The sequence below is a fragment of the Mastacembelus armatus genome, chromosome 8 (genome assembly GCF_900324485.2).
Source record: "Mastacembelus armatus chromosome 8, fMasArm1.2, whole genome shotgun sequence".
Taxonomy (NCBI): domain Eukaryota; kingdom Metazoa; phylum Chordata; class Actinopteri; order Synbranchiformes; family Mastacembelidae; genus Mastacembelus; species Mastacembelus armatus.
This window is the reverse complement of record NC_046640.1, coordinates 5,939,926-5,954,729: the sequence shown is the minus strand read 5'-3', so window position 1 is coordinate 5,954,729 and position 14,804 is coordinate 5,939,926. Positions and strand designations below refer to the sequence as shown.

General features: G+C 41.2%; 1 protein-coding gene across 2 annotated transcripts in view; it reads left to right on the top strand.

Annotated features, from left to right (window-relative positions):
• Nucleotides 1-5,286: 5,286 nt before the first annotated feature.
• The window catches only part of LOC113140874 (thyroid hormone receptor alpha), a 72,906-nt gene continuing 63,388 nt past the window's right edge, over nucleotides 5,287-14,804 (top strand). Inside the window, exon 1 of one of the 2 annotated variants that reach the window (XM_026324952.1) lies at nucleotides 5,287-5,415. The gene's annotated coding sequence lies outside the window, so the exon portion shown is untranslated. The remainder of the gene's footprint in view (nucleotides 5,416-14,804) is intronic. The other variant, XM_026324954.1, reaches the window with a different exon arrangement.

Genomic DNA, 14,804 nt, shown 5'->3' with positions numbered 1-14,804 from the left:
AAGTGATACAAATCCTGAAGCCATTTGAATAATAAGAACCCGAGAGGCTTTTAGTGAATATGAAGTGGCTGTAAAAAAGAAGCTGTTCCATGTGTAAATGTAATCCCTTTAAATACACAGTATGTTAATGTTGTGTAAATAATATATATAGACAAAATGCAGTATAATTTAAATGATCAGTCTATTTGGTACTATCAGTATGATCCTACCCCATTGTTTTGGAGATGTTGAATTTATAAGGTTAGTGTAATAGTGAATGTAAATGTTGGATTGTTGGCCTGTCTGTGTTGCGTGCAGTACAGTTCGGTCTCTGTACTAACTGTGGCATCATCAGTGTTTAAAATAAAAATTAAAAAAAATATGCACTTTTATCATTGAATGTTAAAAAGCTTTTAGTATTTATTTGGGCAGTTCTTCATATAGGGACTCGACCTTCTGTCCACTCATGCATGTGTGAGGGTAGTACATGCTGTGTGTGTGTGTACGTGTGTGGTGGCAGAATGTGCTCTTGCATGAGTGAGCAAGGGTGTTTGTGCATCTGGGTGCACATATAGACAGTCTGTGGTTCGTGTTTCTCATGTTACGTGTTGAATGTTTATTGTCCACAATGTTTTGACTATTGATGAAGTGTGAGCATTGATGTGTTGACAGTCTACCATTCTAGCATGTGAGCACATTTTGGTCAGTCATCACAACTTTTAAAGGGTTAGGACTTGGTTTTAGGTTTTAGGTTAGAATCAGGTTTAGCTTATGGTTACGGTTATGGTTGGGGGTTACACATTTCAATGTCATGGTTAGGTTAGGGGTAAAGAGCTAAGGAATGCATTATGTCAGTGATTGTCCCCACCACAATAGAAACACAATAAATGTGTGTAAATCTATATCAACATGCATTACATTATTGCAATAAAAAGCACAGATACACAAGAAAATGACCCTTCCAGCTGCTCGTCTGATCCCTTATTTACCAAGGGATCTATGTGTAGGTGTATAGGTACCCAATTCAATTCAATTTTATTTATTTGTATAGCGCCAAATCACAACACAATCATCTCAAGGCACTTTACAAAAAACAAAAAAAACTCAACAAATCCCTTATGAGCTGCACCTGGCGACAGTGGAGAGGAAAAACTCCCTTTAAAGGAAGAAAAAACCTCCAGCAGAACCGGGCTCAGTTTGGGCGGCCATCTGCCTCGACCGGTTGGGGTGAGTGGATAGAGGAGAGAGAAAAGAACAGCAACAATAAACAACAAATAGACACTGCAGGTTGGTGGGGCCAGTAACTGCATATCAACGATATACAGCTCCAGGACCAGTGAGAGAGCACAAACTAGGGGAGAGAGAGAGCACAAGGTTAGTGACATTCAATGATGGAACATACATGTGAGGGGGGAGGAGAGAGGAAGAGAGGGGAGGGGAAGGGAAGGGAGGTGAGGTTTAGGATAGGGGAGCTCAGTGCACCGATGGTCGTCCGGAAGTCTAGGCCTATAGCGGCATAACTAAGGGATAGTTCAGGGTTACCTGAAGCCAGCCCTAACTATACACTTTGTCAAAGAGGAAGGTTTTAAGTCTAGCCTTAAAAGTACAGAGAGAGTCTGCCTCCTGAACCCAGACTGGGAGCTGGTTCCACAGGAGAGGAACTTGACAGCTAAAGGCTCTGCCTCCCATTCTACTTTTGGAAACTCTGGAAACCACAAGTAGACCTGCACTCTGGGAGTGAAGTGGTCTATTGGGATAATATGGTACTATGAGGTCTTTAAGGTATGAAGGAGCTTGATCATGAAGGGATTTTTATGTGAGAAGAAGGATTTTAAATTCTACTCTGTATTTTACAGGGAGCCAGTGAAGAGAAGCCAATATAGGAGAAATATGATCTCTCTTGCTAGTTCCTGTCAGGACTCTGGCTCCAGCATTCTGGATTAACTGGAGGCTTTTTATGGAGATATTGGGACATCCAGATAGTAATGAGTTACAGTAATCTAGCCTTGAGGAAACAAATGCATGGACTAGTTTTTCTGCATCATTTTAAGACAGGATGGTCCTAATTTGGACAATGTTGCGCAGGTGGAAGAAGGCAGTTCTAGAGATTTGTTTTATGTGTGAGTTAAAGGACATGTCCTGGTCAAAAATAACTCCAAGATTTTTCACAGTAGTGCTGGAGGCCAGGGCTATGCCATTTAAAGTAGCTATAATTTTAGAAGAGCTATTTCTGAGGTTTTTAGGCCCAAATACAATAACTTCTGTTTTCTCCGAATTTAAAAGTAGAAAGTTACTGGTCATCCAGGCCTTTATGTCAGTTAGACACGCTTGAAGTCTGGTTAACTGGTTTGTGTTTTCAGGTTTCATAGATAGATACAGCTGAGTGTCATCTGCATAGCAGTGGTAATTAATAGTGTTTTCTAATAACATTGCCTAAAAGAAGCATGTACAGGGTGAACAGAATCGGTCCTAGCACGGAGCCTTGTGGAACTCCATAACTAACTTTTGTGCGTGTGGAAGGTTCATCATGAACATGAACAAACTGGCATCTGTCCAATAAATAGGATTGGAACCATTTAACACTGTTCCTCTGATACCGGTCACATGCTTGTCTCTGTAATAAGATGCTGTGGTCGATAGTGTCAAATGCAGCACTAAGGTCTAGGAGGACAAGTGTAGAAACAAGTCCATTATCTGAGGCTAAAAGAAGCTTGTTGGTGACTTTTAACAGTGCTTTGTCTGTACTATGATGTGCTCTAAATCCTGATTGAAAATCTTCAAATAGTTCATTTCTGTGTAAGTGGTCTGATAGCTGCTTAGCAACAGCTTTTTCTAGGATTTTAGAAATACCCAGATACAGAAGATAGGCAATACAACACGAAAACAAGGCTAAAAGTCGTGAATCCCGTCTGGGACTCCCTGCTGGAGACCTTTATTTTGTAGCAGGTTCCTGTTTACCCTGCAAAGGTCCCCGGCAGCCTTGCGTAATTAGCCATAATAGAGTTCACCTGCTCCCTATTTAGCCAGGTGGCTCTAGGCATATAGAGGCTTTCCCTTGTTTTTCGCTGGAGAATTGATTATGTTATATGGATTGTGGTACGAGAAGATTTCCTCCCCTGCACTGTCTTAACCTGGCTGCACCTCCCTTTGGCTGTCCGACTGCCGCTAACGGATCTATCTCCTCCTGATCGGCCACCTCGCCACACGGGGCTCTCCACGCTGCGGATCGTCGTCTTTCACCGGCGCACCTGCTTTCACCGCCGTCCAGCTTCCTGGCACGGCACCTCGGCTGCCCACATTTCGTGAAGACATCACGCTCCGGCTTGCCCCGATCACGTCACTGCCACCAGCCTCCTCGGCCACCGCCGGCCCGGCTCCTTCCCTAAAGAGGAACACCACACCGGGGATCACCACCCCGGCAGCCGACATCGTCGATCAGCACCTGGTGGATCACCTCACCTTCCCAGCTCGGACTCGGAACGCTACTCCACGACTAACCTGCCGTAGGAAAGACCCATCTCTCTACTTGAGACGCTTTTTGTTCCAGTTTTCTCCCTATCCCTTCTTTAAATAAAGAAACTGAGTCCAGCATTTGGGTCCTACTCCTTCTCCTTCCTTTCCACACTCACATTGTAACAAAATCTCCATATATACCTGCAGGTTCAGATAATCTCTGTAGGTTTATATATGGGAGGCATCCCCTTTTTCATCGTTTTTATATTCAGATCCCTTACAGCTAATTTAAGTGCTGTTGTATTGCACTTGTAGGTTACTTGGTTATTGTATACTAAAATTTTACTAGATTTCAGAGGCTAATGTCAGTTATTTGGCCGTCATAGTTACTAGTTATATTTCATGCAGATTTTAGGTACAACACATAAGATCGCTTTATTAAATAGTCAAGAGTTTATTTAAACACAGTCCAGTAAGTAAAGTGAAGCAAGTACAGTTTCTGTTTAAGTGAATATACAGTAAAACTGTATATAACAGGCAACAGAAATGTTTTAGCTTGAAAGTACCAACAGTGCAGCCAAGAGGGCCTCTGTCTAGATTAGAAATATGACTGTTTCATTTCAGAGTGGTAAAATACTGTATATTGTGTGTCCATTTAAAAAGGTCAGGTGCCCTTTTTGGAGAACTTGTCTATCATAAAGTTTGGAGTGCTTATTTTATTCATTTTATTTTGTTTATCAGTTACATGTAAATAGAAATAGGCCACAGACAGTTATTTTGATTTTAAAGTTATAGAAATTTTCCATGGACTAAACTCTTCCATTTGTGCTTACTGACACTGTCTAGTCTGTGTGGTTCAGGAGTAATTGAGTAATCGAGGTGCAGCATATTATATAAGGCTGATGGTTTAAAGAGGGCCTTGATTTAGTCCAGAACTTCTATGTACTGATTTACCGTTAATGTCCTGAGGCATAGATGCAAAGAAGAGTCCAGTCCTTCGATTCAGTTATTGTCCTTTCCCTGGCAAATTGAGTGCCAACTGTTTCATATCTACATCTTAAACTCAAAAGCCCACCTGCCAAGTGGCTTAGGACTCGATTTATCCAAGGATTATAAATCTCTCTCTTCTGACTTGAAGATACTGCACCACACTCACAGTATGTAACTTGCTCATGGAACTAATCATCACTTTTCCATAACTTCAAGTTACTCCAGTGAATTAGTGAAAATAACCTTTATTTTTAGTAGCAAATGTTTTTTCTTTTAATAATTGATTTCTATTTTCTAGAACATCCATATCATAAGAAGGGGGTAGGCCTATGCCCTAACATCCACTATGCTATAAAAGACCACAGGTGGCCATTGTATGTTTGTTTTTTCACAGATAAAGGCAGTGCAGCTGATGTTATTACTTTCTAGAGTCTTGGGTAGGGATGGGAAGACAACTAGAATATTCAATTGAAAGTAATTACTCATGTAAAAATATGCTTAAAGTAAAAACTAGGCATACTCTGTGTAAACATGACGGAACTGGTCTGTCACCTTATCAAAAACAGGCATATTCAGAACTACCTAAAATGATCAGTTAGGTATATATATATGTATTTTTAAATGGAAAAGGAAACCATAAACATATACTTAAGCACAGTACATCATATGAATATTTTTATTTCTTGGTGCTATATGTATTATGTAACCACCCACGGAGTACTCTCCTGCCGGTAGAGGGCGCTACACAGACGGACGACGAATCATCACCGGCGGCTCCTCCTGACCCGCATTTGGTGCACTGTACAGGCAGGCGGGGGGCGGGGGAAGGACCGAGCACAGTAAAGTAACTGGCACTGGAGGGATCCCTTGCAAACTGCGGCCATGGCTTAGGCACCCTCGAGCGGACGCTTTGCTCCCGTGTCCACGCTCCTGACAGTGGACTGAGAAAGCAGGTCTGCCGTGGGGAGAAGCGTTTCTGCGCCGCTTCACACGGTAAACTGCTTTTACGTCTACTTGTTTGCTCTGCTTTTGCTTTAATACGTCTGCTGAGTGTTCGCGGGCAGAGGTCGAGCTTTGCTGAGCGTGTTACGGTTTAAACGGTGACGGCTGCTGTTCCGGGGACACGCCGGTGCAAGGTGAGCGCTGTCCTGACGTCAACCCGGCCGGGAACCGCATGCCGCCGCGGCGCAGCGGTTCCCGTGGCAAAGTACAGTTTAGAAACTATATAATCCTCTTCATCTGGTTTATGACAGCAGAGCAGTGACCTTTTTGCACGTTTAGAAATCAATGTTTCACGAGACTTGGTGGCAAAAATTGCGAGTTTTTCTTTTGAATTCTCGGAATAGGCTGTTTCTGTTACTGCGCTCCTGTTTATCCATGTGCTTTTACGCATGTGACAGTTTTGTTAAGGCTAAAATGAGGTTTTCGTATCAGGATCACTGAATGTGTGGTGTCGAAATCAATTGTAACAGAAAATATTCTGTATCCTATGTTATTTCAACTACTTTAAAGCTGAAACAGATAACTTATATAGCGCAGGTGGCATCATTTGATCCTGAAGTGTGAAAAGAAACTGGTTTTCACAGCTGCTGAGACTTCCACCCAGTGTTTTCAAGTCCTTGTTAGTGTTGTTAGTGTGTGCAGATTCAAACATGTCCTGGTAACATCATTTGATAGTGAAGTGGGTATTATTTGGCAGATCGGGAGACCGAGGAATAAAAACGTTTAATAACAAATTGAATAGTTACATACAATCTCTGGAGAAACAGGTGTGCAAATCTCAGCAGCCACAGTCCACTCCATGTCTAAATAGTGACTTCACCTTGGTCATCTTGATTTCCTGGTTTCTACTGTGTACTTTTGTCTCTAAATGACGTTCTCTGTTTCCAGTTGCAAAGCCAGTCACAAAACTGGCGTGCCCACAGGTGCTTTGCGATACCCACCCAGGGAGACGGGAAAAGGGACACAAAAAAAGTGTCACTGCACTGTCCTGAGTTTCTCCTTTTTTAATATACATTTAGGGGATGAAGTTGCTAATGACAGTACAATTATCTGAGAATCATGTCAGCGGAGAAGATGATACTTCAAATTTAAAGACTGGTGTATTTGGAAGAAAAATAGCTTCCTGCTTTTGAATGAGAAATTTGGTGTAGTTGTTACAGGACAGAATACAGAATTGTGTAATTTGACCCAATAGCATATGGAAGAGGAGGTGGCTGCCGGAGCTTAGCGACAGCTGCAGCTGAGCCGGAGCTGCTCGCCTTCTAACAGCCGCTGATGTCTGGTGGGATGTCTGATCCGCAGATGCACACAAAGATAGAATTGCACTGCAAGAAACATAAGTGTACTCAGTTTCTTTCTTATTTGGTCATTTTTTAATTGGAAATTGCCAAATACACTAAGGATAAGTGAGCGCAGGCAAAATTTCGGAACTACCAGGAAACTGAGTAACTGGCCAACAAGGGCCTCAGTCAGGGAGGAGAGAACAGAGCATCAGAAATCCTCTGCTTAGATGGAGAACCTGCTGGAAGGACCAGTGTGTCAGTGGTTCTCTAACAGTCAGATCTTTGGATGGTCTTTGTGCAGAACTCCACTGTGCACTGTGGAGAAGACCAGGCTCTGCTCATTACCCTCTTAACAGTATCCTTACAGTGAAGCGTGGTGCTGGCAGCATCATGGGGGGCTTGGACAGGGAGACTGATCAGAACTGAGAGAAGGACAAATATGAATACAGAGAGGTGCTTGAAGAAAACCTGTTCCAAAGTGCAGAGGCCTGAGACTGGGGTGACTGTTCAGAGACTTAAGCAAACAGCCAAGACAACACCGGAGGGGTTTCAGGTCTCTTGACTGTCAAGTGGCCCAGTCAAAGCCCAAACCTAACCCCTACAGAACATTTGTGTGTAGTTTATATTCAACCTGACAGAGATTTTAGCTTTTATTTTCTAAATATATTTGCTAAAACTTTCTAGAAGTTCTAAAGTTTGTCACTGTGGGTTTTTGAGAGGTTTGAAGCAAGTGCCTTCCCGAAGTGTGATTTACTGTGCAGGGCACTGAATCATACACGTGTTACAGGTGAGCATGAAATATGAAATGTTGCTGCCAACCTATAGTTGCACCCACAGGCTAGGGTGTGGTGCATGGGTATAATATGCAGGCTGAGCTCTGGGAAATGAATGGTAATCTGCTCTTAGAAGGTTCAGTTTTCATATAAACGTTTACACCCACACGCTAATGGTAAATGTTCTTATGGCTCTGAGCCACTGTCACTCCACATTCTGTTTGCGAGAATGAACTGAACCTCAACAAGATACTTTAGGCAGTTTGCCTAACATCTTCAAATTGGGTTAAGATGTCAAACATGCATGTGGTATTTACCAAAACCTTTTCTTTGTGCTAGAAGAAATTTGCATAACAGAAAACTACATTTCTGTAACTGAGCTCAGTAGCAGAGTACTTTATTTGCAGTTTTTTGCAAACGCACCCACAGACACAATATATTGTAGAAGAGCCTCAGGGCATACTAAGATCTAGTTTCTTTGGAATGTTATGTTCTTTTTGTGTTTCATAAGCCTTTGCTTGATTAGTGTCAAAGCCTAGATCTAAATATGAGTCTCACACAGAGAAGTAAAATTATTATAGCTCAGCTGTCCAAGGACAAGTCTTTGTTCCTCTGGCAGGATATAACCTGTGGAGGTATGAAATAGGTAGAGAATCAACAGCTGATCTGGAAAGAGTTTATGTTTTCGCTGTTTTGAGTACAGATGTGATTAGGGATGTAAAGGGATACCAGAGTACTTATATATTTATTTATTTATTTATTGTCCATTCTTAAAAAAATTTAAAAAAAAGTCGAATTTTGCACATTGTTAGGGTTTCATGGGGTGAATCCCACTATTAAAGATACAGAGCGGAAGAGTTTCTCATTGAACCAGGAGATGGATTTTGTTTTCCAGCTATGAAGGCTAGATTTGATAAACTTTTTACCACCAAGTGCTGTTGTGAGGCTGAGATATCTGAGAGCCTCTTAAAGCCTGATACATACATGAAATTTGTTTGTTTTCTCGAGGTGAACATTACATACTCCACGTGAAACTCAAAAAAAAAAAAGTTCTGCCCAGATGATGTATCGAGAACAAGCTGCCAGAACTCCCAAACCAGGGCTGTGAGAAAAAAGTGACATCATTCTTTTCTTGCAGAGAAAACAAAGTCAGTCTGAACAAACAGAGAACACATTTCTTGGTTCTCGCGAAGTATGTATAGGCCTTCATGCCCCCTGTGTTTTCCAAAGGATCTTGTGTCTAGCATATTTGAGGTTTGCTGTGATTTGTATTAGCCACCCTAGCAGCATGGCTGTAGAGATGGTATTGTCAGTCTGTTGGTCCACTCCTTCTCTCACCAACAACAACATTTAATGAAATTCATGTCCTCAAGATGATTTGTAATCACTCTGGTGATCCATTAATTGTTCACCTATCTACATTAACTGGGTAAAATTTTAATCAGTCCACTTCGGTTTATGACAAAATATCTGCAGAACGAAGGATGTTCCCATCCCCCTGACCTGTATTTTTGTGTTTAGGGTTACTTAGCAAATATTTTATGTATGTATGTGCTTGAAGATGGTAAACATTGTAAACATTATAGCCACAAATCAGTAATATGTTAGCATGCTGTTAACGTTTAGCTCAAAGCACAGCTAGAGCTGCAAGCATGAATATCTTACTGTAGCAATTACAAGGCATTACATTGTAAGACAAGAGAGAGACATACTGTCCCATTGATTTGAATATGCAATGTGTCTAAACTTTCAGCTGGTAGTATTTATGAATACACAGCAGATCAATGGTGTCCACTCTCTGAGTACATCAGTAATGTGGGATAAGGAAAGGATAATATAAAATGAGATATAAACTGAAGCAATTAGCTTGAACATTGACCAAGGACAAAAGTTCATTGGAGTGTTGTATTTGTTATCAGTTGCAATCAATCTCCAGACTCGAACGTGAACTTGAACTCTTTATTACCCCTTTACTGCTCTTCTTCTGCAGCACATTCTCTGTGTTCTCTTCACACTGGCATAACAGCGCCACCTACTTTAGAGATAGTGTTTCCAATACATCACATATTCCCTTTTTGTGGAAGAAAGAAAACTTGAACTTTGAGCAAAAGTAAACAAATCACAGATCACCTGAAAACAACAGTTTTGTGTATTATGTGTAGTGTCACACTTATATGCTGTATATATTTTTACATGAACATATTTTTACATGTGTATCAACACTTCTCAACTCTTCAATTAAAGTCTGATAAAAATTTATTTTCAATACCCTGAATCTCCCTCCCCTGTTAAAGGTTTAGAGACTGTCTCTTTAAGTAACATAATCCTTAGACTACACTGGAGCCCGACGAACTCTACGAGTACATGAGGTAGGAGGAGAGACTGATGTTTCAGGTGTTTGAGGTGCTATCACCATCATAAAAGCATCTTCTGCTACAGCAGCTGTATCAGATGTGCTGACACAGGGTGCAGCCAGAGCAAGGTGTATAGCATTCCAAACCTTTCCAGCTGAAAGAAGATATGTTGCTGAGCCTTTCTGAGCAACAACTTTAAAAGTGCACTTGGAATGGCCTTTTTTTATGATTCCAGGCTTTCGAACGCACACAAATGTCCCAACTTTGATCTTTGGAGGTTTTGCACTGCGTCGCTGGTCTGTGTACTCTTTCATTTTGTTTTGGGAGTTTTTGGTGATTTGTTCCAGATTATTTATTATTTTTGTCCTTAGCTGGGGCAATGCTTGGAAGACCACTCACATGCAGTTTTGTCCTCATTTGTTGGCCATGCAAAAGTTCAGCAGGTGACAGTTTTGTCACAGTGTGTGGAGTTGCTCGATATGTATGCAAAAACTCAGTCGCAAAAATTTTCCAATCTTTTCCTTCAATGTTGGCCGTCTGTAAACAGTCTTTGAACACTCAATCACGTTCAATCTCACCATTTGCTTGAGGGTAATATATGGAGCTACGGCAGTGTTTGATATCTTTGTCAGCAGGAAATGCCTCAAACTCAGCTGAAAGGAATTGTGAACCATTGTCTGTCACCATTTCCAGTGGATTTCCTTCACGGCTGAATGCAGCAGACAGGAACTTTACCACCATTGCAGAAGTCACCGCTGGAGCAAATGCAATCTCTGGCCACTTACTGAAGTAAGTAAGGAGAAAGGAGTGTAATTGCAAAGCAACATCCTGTAGGAGAATTATTCAGGGGTCCAACCACATCAATAGCCAGTTTTTCGCAAGCAGTATTTGGAGTAGGCACAGGACAGAGTGGAGCAACATGTGTATGCACAGTTTTATCATGCTGGAGGGAGGTGGAGCATGATTTTATAGCGTTTTCCACTTGAACGTCCATTCCGGGCCATCAATACAAGTCTCTTAGTCTCTGCTTTGTGCGGATCATTCCTTGATGTGTGGCATGAGCCAGCTGAATGCACTTTGATTGCAATGTTTCCGGAATAATCACTCAATGTGTACCCCGAATTACATACTCATTGTGTACAGAAAGCTCATTTCGAAGACGATGATATGGAGCGATTGCTAAGCGTTTTGCACTTCCAGGCCATCCTTTATCGATGCAAGCCTTAAACTGCTGAAGAATAGGACAGGCATCACAAACAGACTTAAGCTCCTCAACATTAACAGCTGCAAACTCCCAAGACAGTACTGCAACCATCTCAGGTTCATGCTCTTGGCTATGATCAGTGACTGGAAGTGGGAGTCTGGACAAACAATCCACTGTCACATTGTCTTGGCCAGGTTTGTATTTCATGCTGTAATTAAAACACAGAAGGCGTGCAGACCATTGTGAAATTCTCATGCCTGTGCATCCAAGGCCCTTTGTGGAAAGCAGTGTAGACAATGGACTATGATCAGTGCAGAGTAAAATGTCAACCCCAGAGGTAAGTACGCCACTTTTCTGTTGCCCAAACATGCTAATGCTTCTTTTTCTGTTGTAGAGTACGTTCTTTCACTTTCTGACAATGTTCGAGAGGCAAAAGCAACAGTTCTCTCAATAGGGCCATGACATTGGGTAAGCACTGCACCAATGCCATAATCTGAAGCATCTGTGGTGACTGTTGTTGGTAAGGATGGGTCAAACAATGCAAGGGCGGGGCTAGTAGTGATCAAATTTTTCAAATGGTCAAAATGTTCCTAGCTAGTACACTTCCTGAGTAATGCATGCAGAGGTTCCACCAATGTTGCGTAGTTGGGAATGAATTTAGCATACCATCCAGCCAGTCCAAGGAAAGAACGCAAGGTCTGCGTGTCATGAGGAGGAGGTGCTTGCTGTATTGCCAGAACATGGCCTGGATTTGGATGCAACTCTGATGCAGGCACAACATGGCCCAGAAACGGCAGCTCAGATTTCCTGAAGCGGCATTTTTCCACATTAAGCTTCAACCCACAGTCTTGCAATCATTGTGCTATGGATTTAAGTCTCTTTAACCTCTAAAACCTCTGGATTTTTATCATAGACAATGGATGCAAATGGTTCATCTATCCACCATCACCATCCTGATCAACCAAGATCTGAGACATCATACATTGAAATGCACTTGGTGCTGAGGCCAACCCATAAGGGACCCGTGTGAAACGATAAAATCCATCATGGGTAATAAAAGCTGTCAGATCCCTACTATCGTGATGCAGGGTCACCTGGTGATATGCATGATGGAGGTCTATTGTGGAGAACATAGCAGCACCCCACAATTCTGTAAAAATCAGAGACACCCAAGGAGATGAGTCTATTTTTTCTATGATCCCTGCATGCAAGGTAACAGTACATGTAAAGATGCGGATTCTGATTTATAGGCGTTTCAATGCTTAAGACAGTTAGATCTGGTACAGTAATTTCTTGGTCGTTGCAGGTGGATGCAGAGCCTCGGCACACTTTAGCAAAATGTCCAAATTTTCCACGCTGTCTGCATTTTGCTTATTTAGCTGGGCACCTTGGGTAATTTGCCAAATGTGATGTAACGCCACAACGAAAGCATGTTTTTCCTTGTAACTCATTTGGTGTCTGATGAGCTCTGTGCTTTCGTGGAGCAGATCTCTGTCCCCCATCTCGGTTTTGCAGCGTCACGTGACCCATTGTGCACAACCTTAACTGATGCTTCACTGTGCTCCATGGCTTTAGCTTCAGCTACCACTGTTTCAATTTGTCCAGTCAAAGTAATTGCCTTTTGCAGAGTAAGATCAGTTTCCAGCAGCAGATGCATGCACTCCACGGATACGGGAAGTATCCGTGGAGTGCATGTATTTTCAACTATCTGATCATTCTCTGTGTTCCCTTCACACTGGCATAACAGCGCCACCTACTTTAGAGATAGTATTTCCAATACAGCACAATGAGGTAGGAGATATGTTGGTATAGGGATCTGTAAGGTCTGGAACAAAGAAGACAAGACTTTTAGGTCTAGCTGTCTACCTCTTGCAATTTAATAAGCAATAATTCATTTTTGGCTAATTGGAGAAAACACTTAATAGGCTGAAAATTATATGACTAAAGTATTTTCAAAAAGATGCTCATTTAAACCAGAGACTATATAAAAAGATGGATATGGATATGAGACCTAGAAGTAATGCCACAGTAAGTCAAATGCCTCCCGGGTGGCTGGTTGCAGTATAGGTACAAGACTTAAAACATTAGCGATTAGGACATGCGCCAAATAAATTTTTAAAGCTGATCATTGTAGGAAGACATTATCACAGTGATTCGTATAGAACTAGTCATGTTTTTCAGATAAGTTTGTTTTTTAATAAGCTTTAGAAAGGGGTGTATTTCAGATGACTGGCACCTTTGATTGGTGGCCTGACATCACAGCTTCACCTCTAGTTGCTCATGCAGAAAATCTGGTTGTAAAATGTAATGCAAAAACAAAGTAGCCCACTTAATTTTACTTTTGTGTAATGGTAGAAAGTGGTAAGGGGTGACACTGAATGTCTGTTTATTCTGTAGTTAGAAACTTAGATATCAATGCTAGCACCAAAAAAATCTTTCTTTTTTTATAAAATTTGAAAAATATGACACGAACAAAAAATGATGTAAGATACTAGGCTAAGAACCAAACACGTCAATACACGGTAATGGTGTTTTGTGTTTTATATGGTAATTTACCATGGACATCACAAATGAGATTTTATCTAAATCTGGGGGGAGATAATGCATCCAATCACTGCTCTCTAGTGTTTTCAGTGTTAACACTGATGGACCACAGATGGTGCTGAACATTACAATTGATCATCAATGTTTCACACTTCATGTCTAACACACTCCTGATCAAATTAGCTTAAACCTTGATGAAATGTGTTTCCATACTTCTAAATGATTGGCTTCATGGGGGTGTTACATCCAGCCTGTATATCCTCATCCACTTATCATGCTGCTTTCCAGATGATCAGATCTTGATTAACCTCGGTTGCATACCCACCATTCTTCAAATAACTGTGAGCAGCTCAGAGGGGGAGTGATAGCATGTTTTTTTTTGTGTGTGTGTAGTAGTCTCTGTTCCTCCCTCCATCCTTGGCTCTGTTATTGCATTTGTAGCCTAATATACTGTTCATTGTTGTATGTACAAGCTTCTTTTATATTCCATTATAAAACATTAATAGATTGGCCCTAGCCACTTGTGCTGCAACAGGTAGTCTCAAACCACTGCCATAAATGAACAAATAAATACTGCTATGTGGTGGAAGTCACCCGCATTAATGCCCAGATGGTGGTAATTACTAGTCTGTCTGAGGTTGTACAGAACAGGTGTCTACTCTAGGCTGAGGCGAAGGAATTCATCCAGCTGTTCACTACCTTCATCCCAATGTTCCCCCTGCTGACCCCTGCCTAGCACCTGTATAGGCTTTAAACTACAGATACTGATTAGATCGCACTGGTTAATGGTAGCTTCCTTCTTATAGTAAATATGGTTGCTGGAAAATATTTAAGCTTGTAAGTATACTTTTACTGCTTAGGAGATATTAATTTCAGGTACTAGACTAAACCGACTAGAGCCTTCAACTAGTGAACCTGACTTAGTCACACACAATCCATTTCTTTTACATCAACGAGAAGAGACTACAGACACTTTAAAGAAACCCTTATAAAATTACAATTAAAGCAAGGAAGCTTTAATTGCAAAAGCTAACAGCAAACTATAAATGTTTTAAATCAGTAAATGTATTAAAAATCAATAAAAAGCAACTGCAATAATAAATTAGTAATCTCTATTCTTTCTTAATTATCATTCTACTCACAACCTCCTTGGTCTGTGAAGAATAGGGCTGGTTGAAAATCAAAAATGTAAAAATTAGTTGTCAAAAGTCTCTGGTTGGAA